This window comes from Schistocerca serialis, chromosome 2, assembly GCF_023864345.2.
Source record: "Schistocerca serialis cubense isolate TAMUIC-IGC-003099 chromosome 2, iqSchSeri2.2, whole genome shotgun sequence".
Lineage (NCBI taxonomy): Eukaryota > Metazoa > Arthropoda > Insecta > Orthoptera > Acrididae > Schistocerca > Schistocerca serialis.
Genome location: NC_064639.1, coordinates 129,376,731 through 129,386,991, shown reverse-complemented (window position 1 = coordinate 129,386,991; position 10,261 = coordinate 129,376,731). Strand labels below are relative to the sequence as shown.

The 10,261-nt window shown below is 42.6% G+C and overlaps 1 non-coding gene across 1 annotated transcript; it reads right to left on the bottom strand.

The window, feature by feature from the left end:
• Positions 1-703: 703 nt before the first annotated feature.
• On the bottom strand, positions 704-775 carry Trnah-gug (transfer RNA histidin (anticodon GUG)). The gene has a single exon. It is a non-coding gene; the product is annotated as a tRNA-His (tRNA).
• Between the last annotated feature and the right edge of the window lie 9,486 nt (positions 776-10,261).

Genomic DNA, 10,261 nt, shown 5'->3' with positions numbered 1-10,261 from the left:
CTGTTTTAGAATCTCGCCCTCTCTTGGATAAATTTCTGCGAACACACATACGCGCTACCTCGTTTTGCGCAGAGTTCCCCATATTTCATTATGCACATTCCTTAAAGTACATCTGGAGAATAAAATTAATGCTGCACTGAATAAAACATTGGACCTGTATTCGCGAGAACAAGATCTCTTCTTGCCTCATTTATATTCATTTGCACTGTTATATGCACAACGTAATTTGGCTGTTCCTTGGAGCAAAGGAATCGGTTGAAGTCAGTCGCTTGTGCTACACCCCTAATGAGCACTTCGTCGACGAGACGTTGAACCTTCCTTTTCGCCAACGTCTAATAGTGAGTCAGATTTGCAGAAAAATCAGGTATAATTTCTTCACCACGTCAGGATGAAGATACTCAGTTGAATTTTGTGAACAGTAAAAACGCAGCTTTCACTCTGAAATACTCGTTCCTAAATTGAAAGACCTGCACCAGGCGAACGGTCTACCCGACGGGAGGCCCTAGCCACACGACATTTCCATTTCCGTAGGTAAATGAAAATATCGACATACAGATAGTTGACGGAATTTCATTCATAGAATATGTACCTTAAATTGTGCATGTGTAAAATGAGAAACCGTTACGGACTCGTTGAATACAGTTCTCGAAAGTCTTAGCAGGCGTCACTGTCCTGTCAGGAAATCGAAGAAAAATAAGTCGTATGCCGTGACCAGGATTCGAACCTGGGTTCTTGCGGCCACAACGCAATGTCCTAACCACTAGACTATCACGGCGGACAGACTTAAGTTTCCAGAGCTGTGGAGTAGCTTTCACTTGGCTGCGGCCGCAGGCTGCCTCGTCGGGTTCCGCATAGCAGCGTCACTTCCGCTCTCTCGCGCGTCAGCTGAAGTCGAAACCTCTTTACGGTTGCTCGTACTTCGCGCAGGCTTAAGCGGCAAAACTTGCGATCTGTCAGTTGGCAGTCCCTCGTATTCGTGAAACTTCTGTACCCCACCATCGTAAGAAGTCACGTTGCACCAATTCCAGCCGCTCTCAGTAACTACCGCGCGGAGCTTACTCTGCGTGAATTCGCATAATATAACCTGGTCCCCTTGTGGGAGCTAACTAATCGGTGCAACTTCGGGTCGCTACGGAATGTTTCCGCTTGTTGCCAACATTCCAACATTATCTACTAAAAAAGTACAACACGCCGTACCATTGTAGCCAGGGGCGGATCCAGGATCGTAAACCCACAAAACTGAAACATTTAAACAGGAAATGGCGGGTCTTATACTCTGGACCATACCGAATTGCAAATATTCCACACCCTGGCTGTTATTCATTAGAATATCCATTAACACACAAACCCAGAGGTCTACATCCACACAGACATTTGAAAAAGTACTTACAGTAAAATGTTAGCTAATGAGAAGAAGATATGATATACAGTTATGATGAGCCTACATTGAAGTTATACAGATACTTACAATCTCATGAACGCAGGTAAGTCTAGAAAGCAATATGAACCATCCAATAGCTAATTAGATATTTGGTTGTAAGAGGAGTTGCTATTGAGGCATATACACACTAGAGGAGGCAGAGAACTGAACAGAATTATTTTCTTTAGGAGGCATGTGATAATAGTAATGTTGATATGAGTGATGTGAGTGACTGAATGAGTTTTTATATATATATATATATATATATATATATATATATATTCTGTTTTTAGTTTAATTGTGTATCGGTATGTGTTAAGTGTGTTTAATGAAATAAATTACTGCATTACCTAAAACATATTCTTCAAAGACGACACGTGCATTTGAAAAACTCTGTGTTTGTCTGCTAATGTAAAATAATCTATAAAAATGCTAATGTTCATTTGTTTCCATTCTTAATCTTCGAAATTAGTTCACCAATTGCTTTCATTTGACAGAATGTTGCCATCGAATTCGAGCATGTGTTTATACGCAGCAATGACGATACGACTGCGAAAAGTTATAATAGGGTATTTGACTGTGTTCAGGAAATCATCTTATATTGTTAATTAAGTCATTTTATGCTCATAAGAAGCTGTTTTTTCTCATGAATGTAAATACTAACAATGAGAAATTTCTTTCTTTCTTCGTGAAAAAAAAGAAATAAAATAAAAATTCAAAAGTATAAATAAAATGAAATTTAATATTAAATATGTATATTCACAATACTGTTCTTAAATATTAACTTCTAATCTCCTTTTACACCCACTTTTTTGAAAATCTTGTAATTACTTTTTCTACGTCTACAGGAATCTCGTAATGAATATGCATAAGTGCAAGATCAAGGAGGCGGTTTTCATTCATCGATGTTCTTAAATAAGCAGATTCTTCCCTCTACTCCGGCAGTTTCCTTGGCTATTTGCAAACACCAGTTTGTTTCTTCAAGATTTGACTTCCGAAATAAGCAAACAGTTTAGAGCAAAGCCACAACTCTAAGTTCTAACACTGTTATGAAATTCATGCTTTTTTGAGATTGCCATAGAAGCATACGCTTAGTACCACAGAATAAATTATATTGATGAGGAAAACGCATCTTCCTCAGTCTTTGGCAGAGTTGCCCTCTGCACTTTGGAGAAAGAGAAATGAGTCTGAGTTTTCTAGATTACAGTATCTGTTTGAATCTGCTGACCGTAACATTTATATTCTTACCGTATGAGAGAATGGATTGTGAATGAATCCACAGACGTTATTTTCGTGTGCATTATTACATTTGGCTAATTATTGTTTGTTTACATTCCGCATCAAAAGTGAGAAGAAAGCCAAAATGGGGGAGAAGCGTTCTTCCAAATCGAAAACGTGCAATTGCAGAATAAAAGGGACTGTCGTAAGGTTCTCACTATTTGCAACTAATGAGAGTATTTTCAAGTATTCCTTCGGTGTTCATCGCTTAATTAACACCATCTCTTTGCAAATTGCCACTAGAAACAAAATCTTACATACACACTGCGGGGAAAGTGCTAAAAAAGGGACACAGATCACTCATGCCTTAGCGAATATTATCGTTTTATTCGTAAGTATAGTTGTTTCTTCTGTAGTTTATTCGCTAAATGGAAGAGGTTTCAAGGTCACTATTTGAATTGTTACATCAAACTGCGTGCCATTGTTTACATCTTCGACTTCAAGTAAAACATACTATAGCAGTCGGAAAAAAAAGATCGGTCACGCAATTGCCTCCACTGCCCCCCCCCCCCCCCCCCCCCGCCCTTGGATCCACCCCTGATTGTAGCAGGCACTGGAATGTAAATGCCGTGTGGCTGGGGCCTCCCGTCGGGTAGACCGTTCACCTGGTGCTAGTCTTTCGAGTTGACGCCTCTTCGGCGACTTGCGTGTCGATGGGGATGAAACACCCATTTCCCGAGCGGAGAAAATTTCCGACCAAGCCGGGAGTCGAAGCCGGGCCGTTAGGTATGACATTCCGTCGTGCTGGCCACTCAGCTACCAGGGGCGGACAGCCACTATGAATGCAATGTTGATTCCAGTGTCCTAACTGCCCAGCGAGAAATAGGCGGGATTGTTTTCCACTCCCCCCTACCCCCGCGCATCAATCGATAAACTAGGCGGCGATTGTGTACGTATCCTCGTAGCATCCTCTGCAAAGAGGTCACGTTATATCGTGTTCAACGGCAGCGGTTGGTACGGTTACTGTGACCGGTTGTAAGCAGTGAAAAAATCCAGAGTGGGTAAAATCCCCACTCTGGATTTGGGAGAATATAAAAATACCCAGAGAACGTTAGCGGAACAGCTATGCTAACTGCAGTTACATTTTGCTTATATGCATGTCTCAAGAACAGTGTTGAGGATCCACAGTTGTACGTAATACTCCGAAATTAATTCGCTGTCTGCGGGTTCCTTGCCATCAGCTGTATTAGGTCACCACTGGGTAGTAAATTTATACTTAACACAGGCGATGTCGAGGAATTCGCAGACAGCGAATTAATTTATCTACTTTTGTGAGAGCTGCTCTCACAAATACACATTAAAGCGACCACCTGTGAAAAGCCTGAATAACCACCTTTTACAGCGTAGACCGCTGCGAGACGTGCAGGAAGGGAGTCTACATCTACATCGATACTGTGCAAATCACATTTATGTGCCTGGCAGAGGTTTCATCGAACCACCTTCAAAATTCTCTACTATTCCAATCTCGTATAGCGCGCGGAAAGAACGAACACCTATATCTTTCCGTACGAGCTCTGATTTCCCTTATTTTATCGTGGTGATCGTTTCTTCCTATGTAGGTCAGTGTCAACAAAATATTTTGCCATTCGGAGGAGGAAGTTGGCAACTAGAATTTTGTGAGAAGATTCCGTCGCAACGAAAAACGCCTTTCTTTTAATGATGTCCAGCCCAAATCGTGTATCATTTCTGTGGCACTCTCTCCCATATTTCGCGATAATACAAAACGTGCTGCCTTTCTTTGAACTTTTTCGATGTACTTCGTCAGCCCTATCTGGTAAGGATCCCACACCGCGCAGCAGTATTCTAAAAGAGGACGGACAAGCGTTGTGTAGGCAGTCTCCTTAGTAGGTATGTCACATTTTCCAAGTGTCCTGCCAATAAAACACAGTCTTTGGTTAGTCTTCACAACAACATTTTCTATGTGTTCCTAATAATTTAAGGTGTTTGTAATTGTAATACCTATTCGTTATTTAGGATCAACTGCCACTTTTCGCACCATTTAAATATTTTTACTAAATCGTTTTGCAGTTTGTTTTGGTCTTCTGATGACTTCGATAAACGACAGCGTCATCTGCAAACAACCGAAGACGGCTCCTCAGATTGTCTCCAAAGTCGTTAATACAGATAAGAAACAGCAAAGGGCCTATAACACTACCATGGAGAACGCCAGAAATCACTTCTGTTTTACTCGATGACTTTCCGTCAATTACTGCCAACTGTGACCTCATTGACAGGAAATCACAAATCAAGTCACATAACTGAGACGATATTCCAAACGGTTCAAATGGCTCTGAGCACTACGGGACTTAACATCTGAGGTCATCAGTCCCCTAGAACTTAGAACTACTTAAACCTAACTAGCCTAAGGACATCACAAACATCCATGCTCGAGGCAGGATTCGAACTTGTGACCGTAGCAGTCGCGCGGTTCCAGACTGAGGCGCCTAGAACCGCTCGGCCATCGCAGCCGGCCGCCAATATTCCATAAGCACGAATTTCACTACCAGCCGCTTGTGTGGTACAGTGTCAAAAGCCTTCCGGAAATCCAGAAATACGGAATCGATCTGAAATCCCTTGTCAATGAAGTTCTTGTGAGACCTGAGTTTCTCCTGGCGTATACTACTTTCAAATAACTTCCTGGAATTCAGCCAGGTAACACTTTCAGCGACCGCCGATATTTCGGCGGGAGAACACCCCGGCGATTTCAAGGCAAACTGCAACGGACAGGCGGCGTACATGCAATTTCGAAAGAATTGTATCGTTTTCATTTAATGGTTGCATCGGAATTGTCTGATTTCACTTGGGATTGGTAGGACGGTGCCTCATGGACTCAAGCTGACTGGGAATACAATTCCGTTACTGCCCGGCATTTGGCGAAGATTGAACGTTTTCATCGTGCGGAATCTGATGTTATATCTCGACGTTCTGTGATAAATCTCACAGAGAAATCTTTTGACAACGCAACCTTATCCGTGCTTGGGAAGGGTTTAAATTTTGCACCCACTCCGAAGAGTTAGCTGGTGGTTGATTTTATTAGTTCAATTGAACAGGCAGTTTTCAAACTACCTCCTGACGCTGTAGAGGAGGTTAGGAGAGAGGAATGCCGTGTGTTGACTAGGGCTCGTCCACCCAAGAGTAATGTAACAGCAGCAGAGAGGGCTGCTTTACGCTCTCTCAAAGTTGATCCTGATATTGTTATTTTACCTGCCGACAAGGGCAATGCCACAATTGTTTTAAATAAACATGATTATGTACAAAAGATGCAACGTTTACTATCTGATTCAGTGTATCGCAGAATCGATACTGACCCCACAAAAAGTGTTGAAAGAAAGACCAACAGCCTCCTGAAGAAAAGTGGTTTGTCGCAGGACACTATCAAGGGCCTTAGCACCTATAGTGTTGTTCCCCCTGGGTTATATGGCCTTCCGAAGGTTCACAAGGAAGGGGTTCCTTTCCGACATATAGTGAGTAACATCGGCGCTCGGACATATCGTGTAGCCAAGCAGCTTGCTTCTCTGTTGAGTCCACAAGTAGGACGGTGTGAACATCATATGAGGAACTCAGCTGATTTTTTACGTCGTTTGGAGGGACTGCGGTTGAATGTGAAGTGGACTGACAAGGCAGCCAGTCCACAGTGACGGGTAGCCGAAAGAAAGGCACGCGTACACACACACGCCGACGGGCGTCAAGTACTGGAACAGGCTACGTAATTAATGCTATGAAGAAAAGTACGTAGCTGGATTAATACTTATCTTTAATCAATCATTGTGGTACATCGCTCTTGACTATACACAGGAGACTTTAATTACAATCACTGTAAGGCTAATGGCGCCTTGCTAGTTCGTAGCCATTAACTTAGCTGAAGGCTATTCTGTCTCTCGGCTAATGAGAGAGAAAGGCTTCGTACATCTAGTCGCTAGCTAGGTCTTCGTACAACTGGGGCGAGTGCTTGTTCGTATCACGAGACCTGCCTCGTGGTGGCGCTAGGTCTGCGATTACACAGTGGCGACACGCGGGTCCGACATGTACTAAATGGACCGCGGCCGATTTAAACTACCACCTAGCAAGTGTGGTGTCTGGCGGTGACACCACAGAATGACTCTGATATTATAGTGAGTTCTGATGTGGTCTCTCTCTCTTCACTCGTGTTCCTCTGTCTGATTAGTTGTGGTTAATTGAGGCTAGGTTTGCTGCTGAATTATCTAATCTCTTTCGGCATGTGTTGACATCGACTTATTTTTTATTCAATGACCGTGACCGTTTATGGAAGACTTCGAGGAACGTGCATTGGAGTCGGCGCCTTTGAAACCCGCCTGTTTCTTTAGATATGTTGACGATACCTTTGTTCTTTGGCCTCATGGTAGGGAGAATTTGAATGCCTTTCTAGAACATCTGAACTCGATCCACCCGAACATTCGTTATACGATGGAGGTGGAAGAGGATGGTTGCCTTCCCTTTCTTGACGTGTTGGTTAGGAGGAAGTGTGATGGATATTGGGACATGCAGTATACAGGAAACGTACTCACACCGACTTGTACTTACAGGCTCATAGTTGTCACCATCCGGCTCAGCGTGAAGGGGTACTTCGTACATTGGTACACAGGGCACATGTCATTTCCGACGCTGAGACTTTGCCAGCTGAGCTGTCCCATCTTGAATTTTTTTTTTTTGGTCATCAGTCTACTGACTGGTTTGATGCGGCCCGCCACGAATTCCTTTCCTGTGCTAACCTCTTCATCTCAGAGTAGCACTTGCAACCTACATCCTCAATTATTTGTTTGACGTATTCCAATCTCTGTCTTCCTCTACAGTTTTTGCCCTCTACAGCTCCCTCTAGTACCATGGAAGTCATTCCCTCATGTCTTAGCAGATGTCCTATCATCCTGTCCCTTCTCCTTATCAGTGTTTTCCACATATTCCTTTCCTCTCCGATTCTGCGTAGAACCTCCTCATTCCTTACCTTATCAGTCCACCTAATTTTCAATATTCGTCTGTAGCACCACATCTCAAATGCTTCGATTCTCTTCTGTTCCGGTTTTCCCACAGTCCATGTTTCACTACCATACAATGCTGTACTCCAGACGTACATCCTCAGAAATTTCTTCCTCAAATTAAGGCCGGTATTTGATATTAGTAGACTTCTCTTGGCCAGAAATGCCTTTTTTGCCATAGCGAGTCTGCTTTTGATGTCCTCCTTGCTCCGTCCGTCATTGGTTATTTTACTGCCCAGGTAGCAGAATTCCTTAACTTCATTGACTTCATGACCATCAATCCTGATGTTAAGTTTCTCGCTGTTCTCATTTCTACTACTTCTCATTACCTTCGTCTTTCTCCGATTTACTCTCAAACCATACTGTGAACTCATTAGACTGTTCATTCCGTTCAGCAGATCATTTAATTCTTCTTCACTTTCACTCAGGAAAGCAATGTCATCAGCGAATCGTATCATTGATATCCTTTCACCTTGTATTTTAATTCCACTCCTGAACCTTTCTTTTATTTCCATCATTGCTTCCTCGATGTACAGATTGAAGAGTAGGGGCGAAAGGCTACAGCCTTGTCTTACACCCTTCTTAATACGAGCACTTCGTTCCTGATCGTCCACTCTTATTATTCCCTCTTGGTTGTTGTACCTATTGTATATGACCCGTCTCTCCCTATAGCTTGCCCCTACTTTTTTCAGGATCTTGAACAGCTTGCACCATTTTATATTGTCGAACGCTTTTTCCAGGTCGACAAATCCTATGAAAGTGTCTTGATTTTTCTTTAGCCTTGCTTCCATTATTAGCCGTAACGTCAGAATTGCCTCTCTCGTCCCCTTACTTTTCCTAAAGTCAAACTGATCGTCAGCTAGCGCATTCTCAATTTTCTTTTCCATTCTTCTGTATATTATTCTTGTAAGCAGCTTCGATGCATGAGCTGTTAAGCTGATTGTGCGATAATTCTCGCACTTGTCAGCTCTTGCCGTCTTCGGAATTGTGTGGATGATGCTTTTCCGAAAGTCAGATGGTATATCGCCAGACTCATATATATTCTACACACCAACGTGAATAGTCGTTTTGTTGCCACTCCCCCCCAATGATTTTAGAAATTCTGATGGAATGTTATCTATCCCTTCTGCCTTATTTGACCGTAAGTCCTCCAAAGCTCTTTTAAATTCCGATTCTAATACTGGATCCCCTATCTCTTCAAAATCGACTCCTGTTTCTTCTTCTATCACATCAGACAAATCTTCACTCTCATAGAGGCTTTCAATGTATTCTTTCCACCTATCTGCTCTCTCCTCTGCATTTAACAGTGGAATTCCCGTTGCACTCTTAATGTTACCACCGTTGCTTTTAATGTCACCAAAGGTTGTTTTGACTTTCCTGTATGCTGAGTCTGTCCTTCCGACAATCAAATCTTTTTCGATGTCTTCACATTTTTCCTGCAGCCATTTCTTCTTAGCTTCCCTGCACTTCCTATTTATTTCATTCCTCAGCGACTTGTACTTCTGCATTCCTGATTTTCCCGGAACATGTTTGTACTTCCTCCTTTCATCAATCAACTGAAGTATTTCTTCTGTTACCCATGGTTTCTCCGCAGCTACCTTCTTTGTACCTATGTTTTCCTTCCCAACTTCTGTGATGGCCCTTTTTAGAGAACTTCAAACGTATCTCGTCATTCCTTAGTACTTCCGTATCCCACTTCTTTCCGTATTGATTCTTCCTGACTAATATCTTGAACTTCAGCCTACTCTTCATCACTACTATATTGTGATCTGAGTCTATATCTGCTCCTGGGTACGCCTTACAGTCCAATATCTGATTTCGGAATCTCTGTCTGACCATGATGTAATCTAATTGAAATCTTCCCGTATCTCCCGGCCTTTTCCAAGTATACCTCCTCCTCTTGTGATTCTTGAACAGGGTATTCGCTATTACTAGCTGAAACTTGTTACAGAGCTCAATTAGTCTTTCTCCTCTTTCATTCCTTGTCCCAAGCCCATATTCTCCTGTAACCTTTTGTTCTACTCCTTCCCCTACTGCCTCTGGCATGGATGTGTGTGATGTCCATAGGTTAGTTAGGTTTAAGTAGTTCTAAGTTCTAGGGGACTGATCACCTCAGACATTAAGTCCCATAGTGCTTAGAGCCATTTGAACAATTTTTTTGATAGATTGACCGTGCGTTGCGCTATCGACCAACTGTACATTGGGTGATTGATGATAATTCTGCGTCGACACGTAAGTCAACTGCCTTTTTGCCTTACGTAGGAAACACTTCCAACAAGATCGGTCGTATTTTACGAAAATGCGATGTGAAATGTGTTTTGCGACCTCCATCTAAAATTAGAGCGCTTTTGAATTCTGTTAAGGATGATCTTGGTCTGCGTAAGGCGGGTGTATATCGTATTCCTTGTAGCTGCGGCATAGCATATATTGGTCAAACTATCAGGACCGTGGAGGACCGATGTACTGAGCATAAACGGCAGACACGATTACAGCAGCCAAGTAGATCTGCTATTGCCGAACATTGCTTCGATATTGGTCACCCCATGTTAAATAATAACACCGAGATATTGGC